The following is a 23,910-nucleotide window of genomic DNA, read 5'->3' as shown; positions in this document are numbered from 1 at the left end:
CACAATTAACTTACAAATATAGCAATAATTTAAGCTCAGATTTCATTTGGCTAAAGTCGAATTTCAAATTTGTTAATAATTAACTGATAATTAAAAAAATAATCAGCTTACCTCAATATGCTTTTTCCAATTAGACGGCGAGTTTTGAAAGCCATTTGGGTGCGCATAGCTTACAGCGTATGCACAATGATTTATTTTTCCATCCAACCATTTCAAAATCTTCTTCCATGTCCGGCCAGGGATGTATAAGGGTTGGGGTTGGTTGGTCTTCCTGGCTACCAACTTCTTCACTGGTGTTGGTGCTTGGTTGTTGAGACATTTCGCTTGAGTTTTGAGCCTCTGCCATGGACACCTTCGTACTAGGCTCCGTCTGCTATGTCCAGCGTAACTGAAGTGTGACGTGATTTGTGTCATGTGCAGGTGCGATGGATCGCGTACAATCCAATAGGGTGTCGTAATGGAATATGTTTATACTTCTCATCCATCCACAATAAAATTCACTCTATCCAGATGGCGCCATTTATCTTGATTGTTTTTTTTTGTTTTTTTTTAATGAAAACAAGCCAAAATGAAATAGGAATAACAAGGCTATTTTTTAAATGTAAGGAGCAGAAAGTACAGATAATTGCATGGAAATGTAAGAAGTAAAAGTAAAAAGTCTGCTAAAAAATGATTACTCCATTAAAGTATAAATACTCAAAAACTTAGGTAAGGTAAAAAAAAAAAAAGTCTCCTCCCCCCAAAAGACATAAAACATTCCAAATTTAATACTTGAATTAAAAAAAAACCCATTAAATTATACAATGTAGTGCTGGTGGTTAGTAGCCTTATTTTTCTGAGATTTAAGGGCCCCCAGTTTGAGAACCACTGGCCTAGACTTCTTGTTCTGAGCAGGTGTTGTCAGTGAACAGGCTGTAAAACTGTTGGCTAAGTTGCAGACACTCATGAAAACCTCATGCTGATTATCTGGGAAACGTCTCTAACAGCAGTCACAATGTCATTGTTTGTGTCAAACACGTTGTGAATTTGTTGTAACATTACAACAGGAAATCATGACTTACTCTGTGCTCAAAGTGATGCTCGCAGCTCCAGTGGTTTTCTTTTTTTGTAAATAACAATTAGTAGGGTGGTCACGTGACCTGAAGCAAGATGGCAGCTTAAGAGTTTTACCCCGCTTTGAAACTCCAAATTTTCTTATCTAGCTTTGTTTTTTTTTGCATACTCTGTGTTTATTTCATAACATGAAGTGAAATGGAGAGTGCTGGGGATAAGGATTTTCCTATCTTTTCGTCGACAAGATCACAGAAAAATAAGGAGTCTGTTGGTTCTCGGTTAGACGGCATTGAGGGTAAGTTGGGAAATATTGCTTCCTCTGTTGCAGTTCTGGAAAAAAGCATTTATGCACGAGTTACAGGCACCAAGACACGGGTAAATACAGCTGAGCAATGGATCTCCGTGCTGTAAGAGAGCACTCATAGCAAGCAGATGGCTAATCTGCGTGCTAAAGTGGACGACCTGGAAAACCGGGGCTGCCGTAAAAACATGAGGATTGTTGGGCTTCCTGAGAAAGCGGAAAGCAGTGAACCTCTGGCTACATTATTACAGGCTATGTTGCCGGTTTGGCTTCAGCTTCCCACAGATTCCCCTGTCATTGAGATAGAGGGAGCGCATAGAACCCCACTTCCGTCTCAGTCTACACCAAACGCACCCCAGAAAAGTGTTATTGTGCGGTTCTTAACGCTTCCCAGAAAGAGAGGCAGAGGTTTTTTGTTTATGTTTAGGAGAGCCAATCATATTACAGAGTTATGTTGTCTCAATCTTACTTCTGTCAGCCCACAGCATTAAATTAATTTAAACAGCACTGATATATGTCTGATCAGACTAGGGTAGTCACGTGGAAGACACATTTGTCAGATACAGAACATTTAAAGCGAGACTGGATTGGTCAGGTATATTTTAGTTCGTTCTCATCAAATTAAAAAACGTGTGGCCATTTTGATACACAAGAATTTTTCCTTTTATTTTAGAACAGGTTGAACAGGATCCTGAAGGCAGGTTTGTTATTATTACCGGTGACATCTTGGGTAAGCCTCTAACTGTGTATATGTGTATACTCTAATGTGTAACTCTAAATGTGTATGCCCTGAATTTATATCAAAGATGGTCCTATTGTTTAATCATAAGTGCAATGGTCTGGGGATCATGGCTGGGGATTTTAACTGTGTCATGGATGGTAGGTTAGACAGATCATCAAAGTCAACTACACGTTCCTCGCAATCTTTGAAAAATATGTGTCATGATTCAGGCTTAGTGGACATATGGAAAGAACTACACCCAGGTGTCCGGGATTATACATTCTACTCTTCTCCCCATAATTCTTATTCCAGATTAGACTACCTATTCTTGCTTGCTAGATATGTTAACTGTGTGAGGTCCTGTGAAATTGGTCCAATGGTTCTTTTGGTCCATAACCCGGTGTACTTAGAGTTATCAGAATTCTCATCCCCAAAATCATCTTACTGGAAATTTAACATTTCTCTCCTTAATGACAACACTGACAAAATATCCCAGTACTGGCAAGACAATGAGCTCTGTCCAATTAACAGCGCCACCAAATGGGATGCAGCTAAAGCCACCTTAAGAGACCACATTATCTCTTTTACTGCTTGGCATAAAAAAAAAACAAAAGGCAGAGAACAGGAAAAAATTAGGAGAAGATGTCAGATCTAAATTAAATTTGAATTATACAGAACATGCACAAAAAATTAATAATGTTTAGCAGGCAAAGGTTTTACCAATATGGGAACAAACATAATCACCTCTTAGCATACCAACTTAATTGTGAACAAGCTGAAAGGTCCATTAAGGCCATCAAAACTGCCGAGGGAGTTATTTCATATGGTCCAGCTAAAATAAATTCCAGTTTTAAAGACTTCTATGAGAATCTGTACACCTCCTCCTGTGCACCCCAAGACCCTGATACATTTTTGGATAAGATACCCTTACCCTCAATCTCAGACGAGGACCAGGCCTTTCTCAATACTCCTCTAACAAAAGAGGTAGGCAATAGGCCTTGATGGCTCCCCTCTGGAATTTTACAAAAGATTTTGAGATTTGCTGTCTCCTATCTTCATGCCAGTAGTTGACAATCTTTTAGAAGACAGGCTTACTCCAGGTTCCTTAAAAAAAGGAAAGAACCCATTAGACTGTGCCTCATATCGCCCAATAAGTTTACTTAATGTAGACTTTAAAATTGTGGCCAAAGCCTTCGCCTAGAGAGACTCATTAAACCAGACCAAACTGGATTTATTAAATCCCGCTATGGCTCCGATAATATACATCGCTTGTTGAATATAATACACCATTTGACTATAAATGGTGACCCAGCCGCTATAATATCTCTAGATGCAGAAAAAGCATTTGACAGGGTTGAATGGAATTTTCTATTTCAAGTGTTGGATAAATTCAATTTGGGCGCTAACTACATCAGATTGGTGAAACTCCTTTACAGTAGCTCATCAGTAGCTTAACACCAACGGGTTACTATCAAGTGGATTTTCGATCCAAAGAGGCTAGGATTAAACTTGCTTCCCTTCTCAAGCCAAGGGAGTGTGTGGGTGGTTCATTGCCAACGTGCAGCTCTATTATTGGGCTGCTCAAATTAAACAAATGCTTAGATGGTTTCTGAACAATACCAACCTAACTTTAGAAAGGTCTCCCTAGTAGTTGAAAACTTTTTGTTATTTAACACCCTTTTGACTTGGGAATATGCCAGAAAGTATCTCCGTGTCCCCAAACGTCTGACTATGCAATCCCTAATCACTTTGAACCCTGACTTCCCTGCCTCCTTAGCCAATGTCTGCCTTCATACCTGGGCAGAAAAAGCTATTTCTAATTTAGGCAGCTTATTTTCAGGCATGATACTTAAATCTTTTGATACACTCAGAATGGATTACCAAATTCCTAAAACTGATTTTTTCAAATTTCTCCAATTATGTCATTTTATTCAGTCTGAAATAAGACAGGGGAAAATTCGCTGGGAACTCTCTGATATTGAGAATAGTCTTCTTCTGCCAGGGGCGTTAAAGGGTCAGATTTCTCATCTGTACTCTCAGTTATAAGAACCCTCCTCACCCTTAAATCCTTTGAGAAAGGTCTGGGAAAGGGATATGGGCCAACCATTTACTGATGACGAATGGCTTTCTATATATGAGGAGGTTTTTCATAAATCAACCTCAAGCTCTGTGCATGAGCAAAACTTTAAATTCATATACAGGACATATCTTACCCCAGTGCACCTCCATAAAATGTACCTAAATGTATCTGAGCTGTGTTTTAAATGTAAATCTGAAACAGGAACACTGGTGAATTTATTCTGGGACTGCAAGAACATTCAACATTTTTGGCATGAGGTACATGATTATGGTTCAGAAGATGCCGGAAAGAAAATTCACTACTGTATGTCCCCAACTAAATATTTACTTAACTGCAAAACATCACTTGATTTCTCTACTGCTTCACACACTTTGTTAAATTTCATTTCTTATTTGGAAAAGAAATGCATACTTTTTCTATGGTCATCTCCACAGGTACCAAATCTAGAGATGTGTTTGTCACAAGTAGCTAATCTTCTCCCTTTGGAAAAATTTACGCATGACTTGCAGAACAAATCTGAATTGTTTTGGCGGATATGGGCCCCTTTGTGGGATTTACTTGAACAAGCGAGACCAAAACCCTGACCTGTTTTGATTTGCCCTTTGCCTTTCCACAGTCACTCTCATATTAAAAATGCATTGTTGTTATATTGTTATTAATATGTTTGAAAGTATACTGTGTGTGCTGACTGATTGGCTCTGTTGTTGTTTTGTTTTGTTTGAGTTCTAATAAGAAATCAATAAAATTATTATTAGAAACAAAATAATTAGTAGTAAAATAATAATAAATTCTTTAGAAGCAGACAAGTTAAGAATTGTTTGAATCAACCCAAAAGAAATGGAATGATTTGAATCTAAGATCTACTAATTGAAATTGTAGAATTTGCCCTTTTACAAATAAAAGCATAGTTTGTGGAGGAAAAAAAAGAAAGCCATTCATGTATAAGGTGCAAAATCATTGGTAAAGATGTATTCATTGCTCTCATTATTTGATGTTTCTACTTTTTATGTTTTAATGAGATACAATGATGTAGCATTGCTGTACAGGAGGTGGTAGATTAATGGCTAAGGTGATGGATTATTGTAAGCACAGACCACAAGTCTACCAATCTGGCACCAGCAGACCCCCAAGCAAGGCCCCCAATCCTCAACTACTCAGCTGCATAAAAATGAGATAAAAACACAAGTATCTCTGAATAAGTGTGTCTGCCAAATGCAATAATGTAGCCACAATGATGAGTCTATACCTCGTGTTTGTATGTTTTTTCTCCATTCGTTTCCCAATAGAATGTGTTAAAGTCTTACTGGAAGCACCAAACTTTGATCATACATTATTACTGACGAACTTCCACAACTCTTAATAAGTAAAAAGTCTCTGCTGTCTTGCCTCCATGTGAAGAACATAAACACTTCCCTCTTCCTTAGAAGCTCTTTCTATTCACTGGAAATTGAAGATATTCTTTTTTTTATAGTTAATTACTCTGAGAATCAGACAATCAGATTTTTTTTAGTGAATATAAGTGAATATAATAATTTTACACATCACTGGCAAAATTACAGGTTTTGGGGATTTCAGTTTTCAAATAAATGCATTGTCTGGAGTAGAGGGCTGCATTGGGATTGGGCTCCAGTGGGACCCAACGCAAATCTCGCGGGAGCGGCCGGTTTCACCTTTGCCCCGGGCGGGAGTGGGCGGTCAGAAAATTTAGCGGGAGATTCGCAGGACCCGGTGGGATTTGGCGTGTAGCCTAATAATAAGAATGCAGTCAACACATGACGTTGAGAAGAAGATTAAAGTGGCTGTTTACTTGACAAAAGCAAAGCAAGGCAAGTCAGACATCTGGACACAATTCTCAATTGTCACTGAAAAAAATGGGAAAGAGTTAAACTTTGTAAGTTGCAATAAATGTGCAAAAGTTTTAATTTACAACGGACATAAATCTGGCACGTCTGGCCTGAGGCGACATACCTGCACAGTTCTCAGTGGTCAAAGCAAGCTCTCATTCTCCAATAAAGCACTTCCTTCTCACGTTAAGCAAGATGCTATGGAAAAACGTGTCGCACTTTGCTGTAAAGATATTAGACCGTATGACATTGTTGCCGGGAATGGCTTTGTTGACATAGTTCAGCACTTTGTTAACGTAGCCACTAAATTTGGTACATTTGATGTGAGAGATGCGCTGCCACATCCAACCACTGTGTCTCGACATATTGAGGAAAAAGCACTGCAATGCGCATATACTGAACGTCATTCTGTCCAGCGGGCGGGAGTGGAACACGCAGCTTGCGGGTGTGGGCAGTCCTGGTCAGAAATTCAGCGGGAGCGGGTTTATAAAAACAGTCCCGCGCAGGGCTCTAATCTGGAGTGTGAGTGTGTTATTTCCCTTGTAGCGCAGTCCTAAAATGTACTTGAATAATTTGTTTGTAATTACTTTTAACCAGAATAATTTAAAGTGAATGAAAAATCAAGTCAAGTCAAGAAGCTTTTATCGTCATTTAACCATACTGTATATAGCTGTTGCAGTACACAGTGAAATGAGACAACGTTTCTCCAGGATCATGGTGTTACATAAAACAAAGACAGAGCTAAGGACTTAGTAAGTAGTCTTAGCCAAATAAAGTGCAACTGTGCACTGTGTGGCTAGGACAGTAGCAAACATATATGACCAAAGGTTTGTGGAAACCAGACCAGAACACTGAATTCAGCTTGCTGAACATGTTTCGGATTTAGTCTTCATTTGCCGTTATAATAACCTCCAGTGTTCTGGGAAAGCTTTGTACTAGATTTTAGAGTTTGGCTCTCAGCTACAAGAGCATAAGTAAGGTCAGACAATGATGCTGAATGTTGACAAGGTTGAGTCATTACATTTATATTTTACACAAGTGAGCAATTGAGGCCTTGCTCAAAAGCCTAGGAATTTAAACTCCCATCCGTCTGACCAGTCTAATATTTTAACCACAAAGATACTACATCTACTGTTCTACTAAAAGAAAGTTGTAATGTTACAGCATAAAAATACTTTCTCTATAATTGTGTGCTTCTATCTTTGTGGAACTAGCCTGGGAGAAGAACCACATATTAGTCTGATCAGGGGTGCACATTCTTCTGACCATATATGTTATATATATGTAGTCAATTACCTTTAATTTCATACAGGTGCAGCTAACAGAGGAACCACATACTGTATCTTATCACATTAACTCGTTATAACGTAAACTGTTACCTGATCATTTGAGTGTTATAACTTCTATCCACCAATTGGAGGACTGTATCCACATATTCATAGAGGGCCCATGTTCTAAACCCATTGATAATACCACTGTATGTGGATACTCAGTCTTTTCTTTGCCTAATGTTGTACCTAAAGCTGACTGGATTCTTTTTCTTTCAGCTCAAGTGACTGAACTTGTTGGTTTAACAAGGGCATGTTGTCTGCTTTAAAACCAAGCATTTAGATTGGAGCCAGGCTCTGGTTTGGTCATGTCATGTCCTGAAAGAACAGCAGCAGTCAGCTGTAGCAGCCCAATGATAGGATGGGCCATGACTCTTGCCCCTATTCCAAAGTTTGGGAGCTAAATAAGAAAACGCTCTACCACCTTTAGTAGACAGATATTCTGGGAACTACCAGAAGTCCTGAGTTTTGTGATCTCAGAAAGCGTGAAGGATTGTAATGTGTTAGAAGGCTAGTTAGATACATGGGAGCTAAACCATTAAGAGCCTTGTACGTAAGTAGCAGCAGTTTGTAATCAATTCTAAACTTAACAGGTAGCCAGTGTAGGTAGGGATGATAAAATTGGGGTTATATGGTCATACTTTCTAGTCCTAGTGAGAACTCTGGCAGCTGCATTTTGGACTAACTGTAGCCTATTTATTAAAGATGCAGGACAACCACCTAGTAATGCATTACAATAGTCCAGTCTAGAGGTCATGAATGCATGAACTAGCTTCTCAGCATCAGATACAGACAGGATGTTTCTCAGCTTTGCAATATTCCTAAGGTGGAAGAAGGCTGTTTTTGTAGTATGGGCGATATGATTTTCAAAAGACAGGTTGCTGTCTAGTATAACACCCAGGTCTTTTAATGTCGAGCTACTAGTAACAGTACATCCCTCTAAGTGAAAGTTAATTCAAGTTTATTTGTATAGCACTTTTTACAATGGGCTTCGTCTCAAAGCAGCTTTACAAAACATAAACATAGAACAGAAGATAAACATAAGGAGAAAAAAGAATAAAGTAAAAAATTAAGATATATATAGTTCACAGTGGGTAGGTATGTATGTATTTATTTATTTATCCCCAACGAGCAAGTCTGTGGGGACTCAGGCAGCAGTGGCAAGGAAAAACTCCCTTGAATTGGTAAGGAAGAAACCTTGAGAGGAACCAGACTCAAAGGGGAACCCATCCTCATATGGGTGGAACTGGGGGTGAGATTACAAATACAGTCAAACAAGTGTTGAATTGGTGTAAAGATCACATGGAGTTCAGATCTCCTCTTGGAATCACTGAATTCTTCAAAACTATTTCAATAGGATACAGAATAAAGAAAGCATCAGTCTAAAGCATAGGGAGAACATTCTTAAATACATATTACAAACAGTAAACACAAGTTTAAGTTAATTTCAGGAAGACAGAGGCTCAGGGGAAGTTCATTTCACTACCTTAGTGCCAGGACAAAAATCTTGATGTCACACACGGCTCAAATATGCAACAAGTAGAAACTAGAACGGGACATTTCCTAAAGAAAATGTGAATGTGCTTGCATGTGATGTCAGTTCCCCTCATCGTGCTGAGTGTTGTGATATATGACATGTCCATGTTGTGCTAAATTTTTGATTTCGCTTATTTTGGGGGCGGGGCTACACATGACATCAGTTCCCCTCATCGTGCTGAGTGTTATATGTTGTGTAACTGAGATATGGCTTCTTTATATTGCAATATGGTTCGTAAGGTGCACTACATGGTTGCTAGGGTATGGCTGCACAGTTACTATGGTTATATTTGCAGACTAGTTTCTCACTTGCAACAAAAGAGCACACCTGAAAATCCATTTATCTTTTCCTGAAACAAGCGCCATGACGATCTTGAAATATAGAGGGCATCTGGTAAATTCCTAAGTAGCTTAGCAGCACCCTATTTAACCGCAATGCCATGATGAAATTCAGGGGTGTTCAATTCACGCCCCAGCCAATCAGACAAACAAACAAAAAAAAAAAAATTCCCTCTAGGCCACTAAGTATGAGCAATCTACAAAAAAAAAGTTAGATCTGTGTGTGGTAGCGATTGCGTTTCCAAGTCCTGCCATGCATTCGTGGTGCTAGTAGAAGTTAACTAACAATAAAGTTGCTCACCATCCAAAATGGTCATCCTACTGTCTGACAGATTAACTGTCTGGTCCCTCTTAATTGTCAACTCTGGTACACACATGAGAGATTATTGGCAGCTAACTCCATTAGGCAGATAAGATGGCATTAGAAAACCCCTGTTCATCTGACACAAACAATTGGAAAGGCTTACTGTAATCACAGCTAGCTAAGCAGTATAAAGGTCCTTCAACAATTTAAAAGCCGCTTCTGCCGTCCACACCAAAGATGCCTTCTTCTGATCTGCTAATTAAGCAATGCACACAAATAAGGTACTTTTTAAATCAATCACACTGATGGGCAATGCATTTATCACTATTGTGAATAAATTGGTGGCTTTTTAAACCAGTTTATTATGTAAAACTCTTTCCACAATATGAACCATAATATGGTTACACTCCTGTGTGAAGCTGCTGGAGATTTTTTTTTTTTTTATTATTGTTTACACAGTTTAAGCAGTGATACGGATAAATACTTTGGAAAGTTTTCAACCTGTATGAATGCGTTGGAGAACTTTCAAATTACCTGACTGTGTAAAACTCTTCCCACAGTGTAAGCACTGATATGGTTTCTCTCCTGTGTGAACGCGCTCACGGATTTTTAATTCACTTGATGTTCCAAAATTCTTCAAACAATGTGAGCAAACATAAGGCTTCAGTCCTGTGTGAATGCGCTCATGGACCTTTAAATCATTTGCGCTTCTAAAACCCTTCCCACAGTGTGAGCAGCAATAAGGCTTCTCTCTTGTGTGAATGTGCTCATGTTTTTTGAGATACCGACTGCAAACAAAACTTTTTTCACACTCTGAGCACTGATACGGCTTTACTCCTGAGTGAAGACGTTTATGCCTGTTTAAGTGATTTAGTTGTCTAAAACTCTGTCCACATTGTGAACAGCAATATGGTTTCTCTCCTGTGTGAATGTACATGTGGTGTTTGAGAATATACGGCTTTGCAAAACTCTTCCCATACTGTGAGCAATAGTGACTTATTTTCTTGCCCATTCTGCACAAATCGTCTGTGGTGATTAATTGTTGTGAAGACAGCCAGATGACGATGTTTCACTGTGTAGCAGAACAGTAGACAAAACATCTTAGATTATTAGGTGCTAAACAACTATCATGTGCTTTATTCATCAGTCACAGAAACTGAAAAGTCACAAGTAAATAAACAAGGCCAAAACTCATGCTGAAGAGATTAGTGCTATCTAGAATGCTGTCCATGTTCAGTTAAATATACAGCTCCCTCAAAAATAGAGCTGCCAACAAGTGTCCTGGACAAGAGTTTTAAGGTTAGGTTGCATGGTTTCTGGTCATTTAGTGGCTTGACAGGTAAAATCTAACTTTGTTCTTTAGCAATACTATGTAAGAGAGGATAATTTTTTTTCTAATAACAGAACCATTCCATAACTAAACATATGCTGCCAAACTATAAATATAACCCATCAACCCTCAGCATAAAGACTATTGGTGCAAATATAATAATTGAAAGTAACGATGATTAAATAAACACAAAAGTCTAAGAAACTGCAATGTCACAGTAATGTTTAGAGAATTTAAAATTAAATGCGTTATTTATTTATGTCATTTATCTAAAGAAAGAAAGAAAAAAAGACTTACCAAGTTGAAGTGATCTTTTTCTTAAATCCCAGTAATTTCTCAGCAGTCTTCTCAGTGAGGACCTCAACTAAAATGTCAGGGTGTCTCCTTTAAGTACACCTGAGGACAAAGACACAGTCCAACAACAGGCCATTTCACAGCCATTAGTCAACTATTAGCACCTTTATTATCCGAGTCTGGGGTGTGGCAGGTAAACGTCTATAACTATCTGGTCTATTAAAAGATATGCAAAGTGACTGGAGGGATTGTTCTTATATCAGTGTATGGAGAACAAAATATTAAGAGTCTTATATGTAACTAAGTGTAAAAGATTCATACGAAAATTCTGCTACATCAGCGTTTCACATTAGGACAAACTAGTCTAATACACAACATATTTATGGCAGAATTACAGCCAACTACAACTGAGATAAAAATAAAATGGAGCAAACTTTGGCATTGCTGCACACACTGACATGCAGAAGTAGATGTGTAAATACATTAACCCTTTGTAGCAATATAGAGGAATATGAGTCACAGAAATATATTGGTTTAGTTTGACATTTGTATTGTCTGAATAAGTTTCTAAAATAAAGTGTAATCATCACATTATCCATACTTTAAACCATTTAATCAAAAGAACACTAGAGTCATATATATATATATAATGTGTGGGGAGGTGTTATGGAAAATAATATTTTCATACAGTTTATGCTGTATATTCATGGACGTTCTCTGTAAATTAACAACCCAGCTGTTATTTTTCCACATTATGCCAATTTTCACTAAAAGTTACTACATTTTTTATGTACTTTTTATTTTGTATATAGAAAAAACTTGCATTAAACTCTGCATTTAAACTTGTTGCTCATTATGTAAAGTGTTTTGACCTCACAAGTCTTTTTATATTTATGTTTACTTTTACATTTAAACTCTGCAATTCTGCACTCAAATTTAGCATCTGAGGGAAAAATAAACTGCATTTAAAACTCGGAAAAACAGCACATGGAGAAATAAGTTAGAAAATCCCTCACACACCCCACAACATTATTCAACATTCATGTGAATTTAAGTAAATGCAAGATAATAAAGAGAGAATAAAATCACCAGTCTCCGTCTGCACACATGATGCTACTGAGCAAGTCTGCTTGTAGTCATTACATATATACCCGCGGTGTACCACTGATTAAAGTCCCACCTGCAACAATTTATAGGAACTTCTAACAAGAATCATAAAGCAGTGTATATAAGCTTTAGTTAAGTGAAAAAATTACATTTGACAAGTTTTGATAACGTTAACCTATTCACTATATTATTTATTCATTACAAATAAAAAAATCTTTTAACTCGCATTTCCCAGTCAACCGGCTACACTGTCAAACACAAAATATGACATGTCTACCTTAAGCATCAAGACTATTGTTGCAATATTTAAAGGTAACATCATACTTCATATTTTTAAGGAATATAAAAACACAACATTTCCTATCGACTATGCTAAGTTTACCTGTTTCTTTCAATACTTGTTTGTATAATGCATCAGGAAACTAAAAAAATAATTAATTAATTAACTGCAACATCACATTTATTTATTTATTTATTTATTTATTTATTTATTTATTTATTTATTTTTATTTAATGAAAGAAAACTTGAATTGATATTATTCTTAAATCACAATAATTTCACAACAGTCTTCTCAGAATGGACCTAAATTAAAATTACAAGTTACTTAAAATTAGGAGTCTCCTTTATTTATTTAGGAGTCTGGGTTGTGACTTGTGAACGAACAGAACCATCAGGTCAATTAAAGATATGCAAAAGGCTGGATAGATTGTTCCCATATCAGGGTATAGAGAACAAAATATTTGATTATTCTATCATATCTAATATATTTAATAAAAAAATATGCTTTCATGAATTGAAGCAGGATTATATGGAAAAACTAGTAAGCCTAAACCTCAACACATATTTATGGCAGAATACAGCCAACTACAACTGAGAAAATTCAGTAAAATTTAACACATATAAAAGGAGCAAACTTTGCCATTGTGTTAATAGGACATTATTTCAGATGTATATGTAAATTCACAACTAGTAAGTTCATTTCTTTAAAAGTTTCACTAAGCGTCATTAAGGTTTTACATTAAGAAGTACAATTGTTCTAAATTGTCCTAAATTATAAATGCTGCTCTTGATAGTGACCAAAATCAGATGATCTTGGTTTGCAGTGGATAGTTTGTATATAAATCATTAAACATTTATAGAACAGTTTATAGAACAATCTCTTTGGCTCTCAACGAAGGCGGTCGCATTTTTCTCTCCCTCTCCTCCCCTTACTTTCCCTGCTTTGCTTCTTTCGTCTCGTCTATTGTCTTATACTTTGAGAGACTCTCTCCGCACTGATCTCAAAACTAAAAATCATGGATTTGATAAACTGGTTTCTCAACGCAATTGACACCATCTTCTCGACGAGAAGCTTGGGTTCGGGGGAACCTGACTGCCCTGCCGGAACGTTCGCAGCTGGCTATACGATGGACGCGTGGGAGAAGTGGCGGGTCGTGTGTCTGGCGCCTCTTTCCGTGGAGGACATTGAAGATATCTACCTATTCGGAACCATGATAACAGGAGTTCTGCTGATTGGATTAGGCATTGCCCTGGATTATTGACGAAATCAGAAAACGGTAACAGCTGTTCAAAATCTCCCAAGGCTGCCTGTCATGATTGATGCAGTGGGCAGAGCGGTCAGCACTGAGGCTGGGACTAATAACCGCAATATGGATAACATCACAGTGAAGCTCACTGCTTTGGATACTGCTTTTGGAAAGAAAAATGGAGACCAGAATGGACTAGAGAGTAGTCGTGTAAATTGGAATGCGTCTACTCGCCCCAAGACCAAACAATCCCAATCTTATCTGCTTTCGGCTCCCCTCAACCAGCCTTGGCCTTGGCCTTGGCCAAGGCTGCTGTTGGAACAACAACTCCCCCGGCAGAGCACTGCAGCGAGACTCTCTTGCGTTCCTTCCCCCACTTCCACAGACACCTGCTGATTGTTGACTCTATCTAGGACCTAATCAAGGTTGTCTCCATGGCAATTTACTGTGTATCGCTATGACAATCTTGCGGACTGAGGCACCAAGATTGGATGCTGGGAGCGACGACTCTCCAGGCCTACACTTACATACATATATACACACACACACACACACACACACACACACACACCACACACACACATATAAAGATATGCACCCCCCCACCCCACCCCCATCCCACGCCTTCGCCGCTTCGTACCGCCAGTCTGACAAGCGGGTCTGTGACCAGCACCGTAGAAAGGCTGCAGGACCTGATGGCTGCTTGCCTGTGCTGGATTACCTCCACCCCCCACTCCCCTCCCCTGTTGCAAGTCGTGTGTTTATGGCGTACTGTTTATGTGCTTATGTTGCTGAGGTGTTTTTCCTGTTCCCACACTGTACTTCCTCTGGAGTATAGTCTGGGGGTTGTTTTTTTTCTCCTCCCTTCCCTCATGTTATGCTGTATTTCTTTTCAATTCCCTGTCTTCCTGTCCTGTCCCCCCCTTGTCATATTGTATGTATTGTATGTTTGGACAGGTTGATGGCTAATTTCATGGTACTTGTGACCAGTGACAATAAAGGACTACTACTACTACTACTACTACTACAACTACTATTACTACTATTACTAAGTTTCTGTTGAATGTTCAGTCCTGGCATAAGAACCTAACAGTGTTTACTGATTTATCATATCAGCAGTTAGAATGTACATATCATATATGTACATGACACTCATCTGCAGTTCAGATTATCCACTGAAACAATACTGTGATCACCATCTGGCACATAAATGTCCCATAAAACCTTACAATAAAACATGGAAGACATATATTTTAAACAGCTTGTTTGAATGTTGAATGCATCTTCCATGACCTCCTCCAATACTAATTCGTGATAAATATTTGAAAATATCACTCAAATTAAGTTTATAAATTGAGCCATTGGACACACCTTGACCTCAGTGATCTCACTTGCCCCCTGTAACCTCACTGTTCTACTTCTCTCCCTCTCGTTCAAACACATGTATTCTGTTTTACTATGACTGACTTAAATTCCTCTTCTTTCCATAGCAGACCTCTACCTTTCCAGATGTTCCACGACATGCTGTCTACTCTCACTACAGATCACAATGTCGTCCATAAACATCATTGTCCATGGAGATTCCTGTCTGACATCATCTGTCAAATTGTCCAGCAAAGTAGCAAACAAGTTGGGACTTCAAGTTCAAGTTCAATTTTTTCTCTTTCACATGTACAATACATACACAAAAAATAATTAAAAATGTATTTCTCTCAGTCCCAAGGTGCAAAATATTAGCAATGAAATTTAAATAAAGTGCAAGGCATATGTAGATACAGTAAAGAATAAGCAGACCAATGCTGCACAAAGTGACTGGTGCATGTTTTCGTATGTTAGTGGGAGGGGGGAGTGGAAGGGCCTGGGGATGTGGGATCTGAAGGGGAGTGTTGGGTTCATCGATCTGTGGTGCCTGTAGCAGAAAAGAGAAGTGGAGGCAAGTTTGAGAGCGAGTTCAGCTTCCTGACAGCCTGATGAATGAAGCTGTCCTTCAATCTGTTGGTCCTGGCCCGGAGACTCCGCAGTCTCCTCCCTTATGGCAGCAGACTGAAGAAGCTGTGTAATGGGTGGGTGGGATCACTTGCAATCAGAGGGCTTTTCGGGTGAGACGGGTCTCGTAAATGTCCTGGAGGGAGGAGAGAGAGACACCAATAATCCTCTCAGCTACTCTCACTATGCGCTGTAGTGTCTTCCGGCAGGATACGTTGCAAGCACCATACCACACAGTAATGTAGCTCGATAGTATGCTCTCAATGGTGCCTCTGTAGAAGGTGTGCATGATGAGTGGCGTGGCTCTGGCTCTTCTCAGTTTGCGGAGGAAGTAGAGACGCTGCTGTGATTTCTTGGCCAGTGCTGCTGCGTTTCCAGTCCAGGAGAGGTCCTCTGTGATGAACACACCCAAGAATTTGGTGCCATTCACTCTCTCCACAGTGGCACCGTTGATGGTCAGAGGAGCATGCTGAGTGTGCGTTCTCCTGAAGTCAACAACAATCTCCTTCGTCTTCTCAACGTTCAGAGAGAGATTGTTGTCAGTACAGCACCCGGCCAGGCGTCTCACCTCGTTCCTGTAGTTTGTCTTGTCTTTGTTGAGACCCACTACAGTCGTGTTATCCGCAAACTTGTTAAAGAGGTTGGAGTTGTGTGATGGTGTGCAGTCATGGGTCAGCAGGGTGAAGAGAAGGGGGCTCACATCCTTGGGGGGCCCCAGTGTTCAGTGTGATGGTGCTGGATGTGTTGCTGCCGACCCATACTGCCTGAGGTCTTCCAGTCAGAAAGTCCAAAAACCAGTTGCACAGTGAAGTGCTGGGCCCTAGCTGAAGCAGTTTATTACTGAGCTGTTGAGGGATGATAGTGTTGAATGCTGAACTAAAGTCTATGAACAGCATTCTAACGTACGAGTCCTTTTTGTCCACATGAGTGAGTGCTGAATGCATGGTAGTTGAGATGGCATCATCAGTCGAGCGGTTGGGCCGATATGCAAACTGGAAGGGGTCCAGAGAGGGGGGTAAGGCAGACTTGATATGGTGCATGACTAGCCGTTCAAAGCACTTCATAATGATAGAAGTAAGTGCAACAGGACGGTAATCATTGAAGCATGATGGAGACGGCTTTTTCAGGACTGGAATGATGGTGGCAGCTTTGAAGCATGTGGGGACAACAGCTTGACTGAGTGAGATGTTAAAAATGTCTGTGAAGACATCAGTGAGTTCCACTGCACAGTCTCTCAGTACACATCCAGGAATGTTGTCAGGACCCGGAGCTTTCATGTAGTGCATCGTTCCTGTTGCTGTTGTTGGAGTTTGGGGGAATGTGTAACGCAACGAGCAGAATGGCTGTATATTTCCTCTGCAGATAGAACGGGTGGCACTTAATACTCATAAACTCCACCAGGGGTGAGCAGTGTTTGCAGACCACAACAGCATTGCGGCACCACGCATCATTGATGTAAACACAAAGCCCGTCGCCGCGCGTTTTTCCTCCCGCGACGAGAACTCGGTCTGCTCGATAGCATGTTAGCTGATCGAGCTGAATAGCGTCGTCCGGAACACTGTTGCTAACCCATGTTTCCGTGAACACAAAAACACAACAGTCTCTTACAGATCTACAAGCCGAGTGTAATAGTCGGATGTAATCCATTTTATTGTCTAAAGAGCGTACGTTAGCCAGTACAATGGTAGGGATAGCTAGCTTGTGTGGGTTAGCCATTAGCCTGGCCCGGATACCTCCCCGCTTTCCCCTCTTCTGCTTTCTCTCACGCCTCTTGTGGCGCCTCGGCTGAGGGCGAGATGTAGTAGTGGGGGTCGATGGTGTAGGTCTCCGGAGCAGACCGAGGTCCCGCAGCTCTTCTGTGTGCACGGAGTTTAACTCCAAAAATGTGGTTCTTGAGACATCCAGCAGAAACTCACGGCTGTATGCGCACTTAAGGACAGGTGGACGCTTTGTAGAGGTCCAAAAACACTGCGACTCACGAGGTGAAAAACACGAAAACGCAGTTTTTCTGGGAGAGAGAGAAGCCGATGCGTGTGCACGCGCCGCCATCTTGGATTCACCAAGGATCGACTTAAAGCCGATCCTTGAAGCTGATCTTCCACCTTGAACTCCTCTGTCTGACCTACAGCACATCTCACTGCTTTCATACTCCTCTGATACATATACTGAAAACTCTGACGTACTTCTCTGCCACTCCTGCCATCCTCATACAGTACCCAGTACCCTTTCTCTAAACCTACAAAGACACAGCGCAGCTCCTTCTGCCCATCTCTGTACTTCTCCATTAACAATGTCAGATCAAAAAATGCATTAGTTGTGCTCTATCTGGGAATGAAGTCATACTGTTGCTCACAAATATCCACTTACTTTCTTAGCCTAACCTCCACTACTCTTTCCCATAGCTTCACTGCACATCACCCTTGTTCTTAAAGATCTGAACTAAAACACTTCTCCATTCCTCAGGCATCTTCTGACTCTCTAAAATCCTGCTGAACAATCTAGATAGAAACTCTACTGCTGACACTGCAGACACTTCCACATCTCCACAGGTATGTCACCTGGCCTAACAGTTTTTTCACTCTTGATTCTCCTCAGAGCCTTCCTCACATCCTTCCCATCTCTATCTTTCCTTCTCACCTTGACTCGTGTCAACCGTGGCATACAACTCATCATATGTTTTCTGTTTGGCCATTGCCACATCCCTCATCACTCTGCGCTGTAATTCCTTGTAATCTTTTCTACTTTCTTTACGTCCTTTCTACTTCCCACTTCTTTTTAGCTTGTCTCTTCCTCTGAATGCTGTCCTGTACTTCCTCATTCCACCACCTTGTTTCCTTATCTTCTTTTCTCCTTTTAGTGACACACCTAGCACCCTTCTTCTTGTTGCCCTGATCACAGCTGCTGTAGTTGCTAAGTCATCTGGAAGGTCTTCATAACATTAAAGAGACCATAAATTGGTTATGACCTGAATACTATACTACAATTAAGCTTGATGAGTTGTTAATGGGCCATCAAACTAATCTAAGATTTTCCATTCTCACTTATTCCACGCCCCTACTGACACTGTGAGATCTCTGTAGATAAATACAGTCCTTTCACATGTAGAGTGAAGACATTTCAAAATGACCAAGATAAGCAAGCTTCATTCCGAAGACATCAGGGTGATGAGATCTGCTGGAAAATCAACTCGGGAAATAAACCGCCATCTGAATTCTGTCGGTGTATACGCAACACTGAGCACTGTCAGGAGACATTACAAAGAACGAACAACCATCAAACGCAAACCTCGAAAAATTAATCAGTAAGTTACCTTTCAGTGCTATCACTAACTGTACTATGACACATATTTGTTGTGTCAATTGTCGAACATGTATTTCATGTTTTGATTTTGTTTTTAGGGACATTGTCACAGCCATAGAGAACATAACTAGCCAAAACGATGAAATGGCGGCAAGCTCTGTGAAAAAACAGCTATGGCGTGACAAAGCAGTGGACATCAGTGAGTGTTCAATCCGCAGGGTCAGGCAAGGACTTGGGTGGAGGTATGGTAAAACTTATCACTGTCCCATGATCAGAGATAAAAATAAAGAGAAGAGACTTGAGCAAGCACAAAAATGGATTGCAGAGAATGAGACATTTAACAATGTAATTTTTACGGATGAAACAACTGTGGCCTTGGCAAAGCATCCTCTGAAAGTTCATGTTTGGGGAGCAATATCCAGACTTGGACCAGGACTTATCGCAATCTTTGATGGGATTATGGATTGTACTTTCTTTGATAATGCTATTATTAAAGAAACTGCTTCCCCATATATTCGGGAAACCTTCGGAGTCCACCACCGTTTTTTCCAGGACAATGATCCGAAGCACACTTCTGCAAGCAGAGTCATTGCCGCAGAGGGTATTAACTGGGTAAAGACTCCACCAGAATCCCCGGATATGAATCCCATTGAGATGGTGTGGCATGCTTTGAAAGATTATATTCGGAAAGAAGCAAAACCAACCTCAAAATCTGAGTTAATTGCTGCCATAGACAAATTCTGGTTTGAGGAATTACAGAAAAGGCATGCAGCAAGTACATCAACAGATTGTTTAAAGTTCTTCCAGTTGTAGTGAAGAGTCATGGTAGATATACTGGAATGTAGCTGTACAGTATTTTTTTAATGATTTAATAGTCTGTCTACTTGTATAACCATTTTCTACAAATAAAAGCTTTTTAATTATGTGTTATTTTTGTTGTATTTTGGTAGCCTATTAGATTAGATTACATGCCAAGAAAAAGCTTGTGCTTAGTATTAACCATTTGTTGATTACGTAAAACTTTCCATTTATTGCTGTAAATTTAAGTTGGTTATATCAACATATGTCAAATTAAGTTATGCAATACTGACCCATTTTTTATGTTATAAACATTCATCTGAAATACCCTTTAAGTTACGCAGGAAATAGTATTTAAACAAAGTAACTGCAATCACCCCACAACATGGTGAAAACAGGAAAAAACTGTTTTCTTTTGAATCCCTGAGGAGATGGATTAGTATTGTGGGTTGTGTCAGTGGTCTATCAAGGCTAAATGTTATGAAGCAGCTAAAATAAAGACTGTGGGGAGACATAAATAATGTACATTTTATTTTTGATAAATAATGCATAATTATTTTTTTTTATAATTCATATTTTATTTTATATGTGCGCACATGGACATGAGGGTGATGCATTTTTTTTTAAATAAATGAATATATTACGAGTGTAGGGGCATCTGTATTCGGCCTGAACGTAATGAAACAGGCGTATTGTTTACATGTATTTGACTACATGCGGCACTGCGCAGACAAATCAATCTATGACATCAAAGTTCCGCAAGAGCTTATAACTCTGGCGTTATATTGATCTCATGTGTCAATCGATCTACAGGTTGCTAATCTTTCTATTGTGATATGCCTCAATGGCAAATAATCAGACAAAAAAATGCTAAATTAGTACATAACTACATAACTACAAAAGAACAATCTCTATATTGCGATATGCTCAATGCAAATAATCAAAAATATAATAATAAATAATAATAAATATAATAATATAATATAAATATATTATATTTTTATTATTTATTATTATATTTATATTATAATAATATAATATAAATATAATAATAAATAATAAAAAATTAAATTTTATGTGTTAAACAGTGTTTATTGTTCAGAGAACATGAACTGGAGCTTATTTTTAATAAAAAAATCTCAGCATCACATATTGTATTTAGATAACATTGTATTTTATAAAATATATAAATAATGACTTAAACACGATATAGAAAACTAAAACAGATATTTATTGACTGAGAACACTTTACAGATCTTACAACACACACTGAAAAAAAAAATATTCATTCAATTTACTAAATTTTTTAAGGTAAGTGGTCGCAATCAATTTATTTAAGCTACATTTAAACAAAAAAAATATAAAAACATTTAAATTATAAATACATTTTTGTTTAAATGTAGCTTAAATAAATGAAAGAAATTAGCTTATTATTGACATAAAATAACAATATGATACATTTATATTGCACTCAAAATGCTTTAGATATGGAATGAGGGATTTCATTCATGTTGCGAGGCATGCACGAGATGTCAGTGGCATGCACGAGATGTTACAGCACTCTACATACCTGATACTGGTTTTCTTACTACTGGTTCTCAGCAAATAAATAATAATAATAAATATAAAGGTACACCACAACCAATTATTAACTTATCCGTCAGTAGACAGACGGACATAGATAATACAAAGAGAAGGAGAAATGGAGCAAGAAAAGAGAAACGTAAGGTGAATAAACAAAGAAAGATTGAGGTAAAAATACACAAGGTTGAAGAATTGGTTGAAGAGTTAAAAGATTTTAATATGAGTGTTTAGAAGAAGACACCGAGGGATCAGACTCTACATAGACAGCTGGAAGATCCCAAAAGAAAAGATTATAATGCATTATTTGTTATTATGTTTTATTTTCAGAATGTTCAAGATAATTCTAAAATGCTTTTCTTTTTCTTCTAATCATGTATTCTCATGTAATAGAGTTGATTAGATTAATATTGTTTATTTTAGTGTAAACTTTCTTGTAGTGAACGCTTATAAAGCCTACTGTGTATTACTGGGAGTATCTGCACGCAAAGTGTTTCAAGGCCTGCTGTTGAAATGAAGCCTTCTGTGTATTGGCGGGGAGTAATCTACATGCGTAGTGTTTTATAGCTCGCTGTCAAATTCCATGGCAAGAGAAAGCTTCAGTCCTGCAGCCTGAGAAGTCGCAGGAAGTATGACCATATATAGAAGTGTTAACCTTGAGAATAGGAAAAGGAAAAAAAAGACATTAGTAGCACACACAGAGTCGCTGGCAAGATATGTTTGGGAAACCGAGAAGTGTTTATGAAATAAGATGGTAGCCGGCTAAAGGGCACAAAGCCAACCAAACCTGACAGCCAAATCCAACTGGTCACATAAAAAATGTATAAAAACTTGCCTTGAATCACATTGTGTGCATTCCATTGTAGACAGCTTTAGTGGATGTTATACTTTAGGTGCATCATGGAACAAACGCAAGTTTACACTTGGAGAGTAATCTTTGCATCTTACATTTACATTTACATTTACAGCATTTGGCAGACGCCCTTATCCAGAGCGACGTACATAAGTGCTAAAATCTGTAACATCGAATACATTAATCCTGGTTCACTAGGTTACATACTTAAGATACCATGAGTTTAAAACATTTGTTCAAAGTTACAATCAAAAAGTGTCAAAAGGTTATTTTTTTAATGCAAAAGATAAGGAAAGAAGTGCTAGTTGAAGTGTTTCCTGAATAAGTAGGTCTTCAACCGCCCCTTGAAAATAGCCAGTGACTCAGCTGTCCAGACCTCTAGGGGAAGTTCATTCCACCACCTTGGTGCCAGAACAGAGAAGAGTCTTGTAGTATACTTGCCTCTTACCCTGAGAGATTTTGGAACCAGTCGAGCAGTGCTGGTAGATCGGAGGTTGCAGGGTGTAGTGCGAGGAATGATCTTAATCTTAATACCTTTTACTTATTCTAGTATAGTTTGATTATTTGAAGGAGTTTTTATTTGTAATTTTCTTTTTATTTGACATATATTATACACACACCTATCTGTATTACACTACATTTAATAAAAACAAGGCCTCCCATTGTGAGGATCCTGAAAAGACAAAAAAAAAGGTCTAAGTCTGCCTCCTTCATTTAAAGATTTAAACAATAGATTAAGTAGTAGACCTTGGAGAGGAGCCTTTGTTAGAAGACCGAGGGAACTTCGAAGGACCCCTGCGTTCAAGGTAAGAACAACTTTTAATAGTTGATCTTGTGTTTCCAACACGACCCCGTGCCAATTAAGACACACTCCTTACCGGGGGCGCGGAAGGGTTTCCTACGCAATCCGGAAACATGTGTCACTAAGGGACAAGTACGTCAGTATAATTCCTTCATTCAGGATGAGCTGTTTGCCAAATCCTCTACTACACCATAATATATAAAAAACAAACCACTAATTAAACCAAATAACACTCTTTATTCAGATTTAAAAGTGATTTTGAAATAAAACACAATTTGCTGCAATACTGATAAAAGAAAATAACACATATTGTCGACTCGTCAGCCTACATGAAACACGACTGCCCTCTACAGGTTTTGTATTTCTTGCGCCGAACATTTGAACCCCCTTCGATAGACTGCCCCAGAATGCCAGAAGTCCTCGCGGCACTCTTCTCTCCGAGACGCGCATTTTTAAAGGCCACATCTTCAGTTACAGCATGTCATGGTATCCCTGAGGAGAGTGCACCCCTTAACCTTATTTTCTTTTATTGAACAATTCTCAGGGTTTTATTGTTCTAAAAAAATGGGTGACACTTGTCTCTGTTCTAATGGTAGTGACCAGTTTTTCCTCAGCAGTTCTGAGTGCAAGATTCACGTGAATGTGATAGCTTTGGAAGAGGCCTTGGAAACTTTCTGTTTTATTAATGATGTTTTACTCCATCTACTGATGGTACATGTCTGACCTAAACCAACACTGTTTTATGGGTATGCAGTAGTAAAGTCTATACATTGTACATTATACATTGTAATTGGACTGGGTGCTACATTGTTGTCCCTAATGTTTC

General features: G+C 38.8%; 1 long non-coding RNA gene across 1 annotated transcript; it reads right to left on the bottom strand.

Annotated features, from left to right (window-relative positions):
* Positions 1 to 10,528: 10,528 nt before the first annotated feature.
* On the bottom strand, positions 10,529 to 12,623 carry LOC125141049. Its single transcript, XR_007140410.1, has 3 exons — positions 12,220 to 12,623; positions 11,134 to 11,232; positions 10,529 to 10,578 (listed from the first exon to the last, which is right to left on the bottom strand). It is a non-coding gene; the product is annotated as an uncharacterized LOC125141049 (long non-coding RNA).
* Positions 12,624 to 23,910: the final 11,287 nt, after the last annotated feature.

The sequence above is a fragment of the Tachysurus fulvidraco genome, chromosome 4 (assembly GCF_022655615.1).
Source record: "Tachysurus fulvidraco isolate hzauxx_2018 chromosome 4, HZAU_PFXX_2.0, whole genome shotgun sequence".
NCBI lineage: Eukaryota > Metazoa > Chordata > Actinopteri > Siluriformes > Bagridae > Tachysurus > Tachysurus fulvidraco.
The sequence above is the reverse complement of the archived record's forward strand: the minus strand, read 5'-3'. Positions and strand labels throughout refer to the sequence as shown.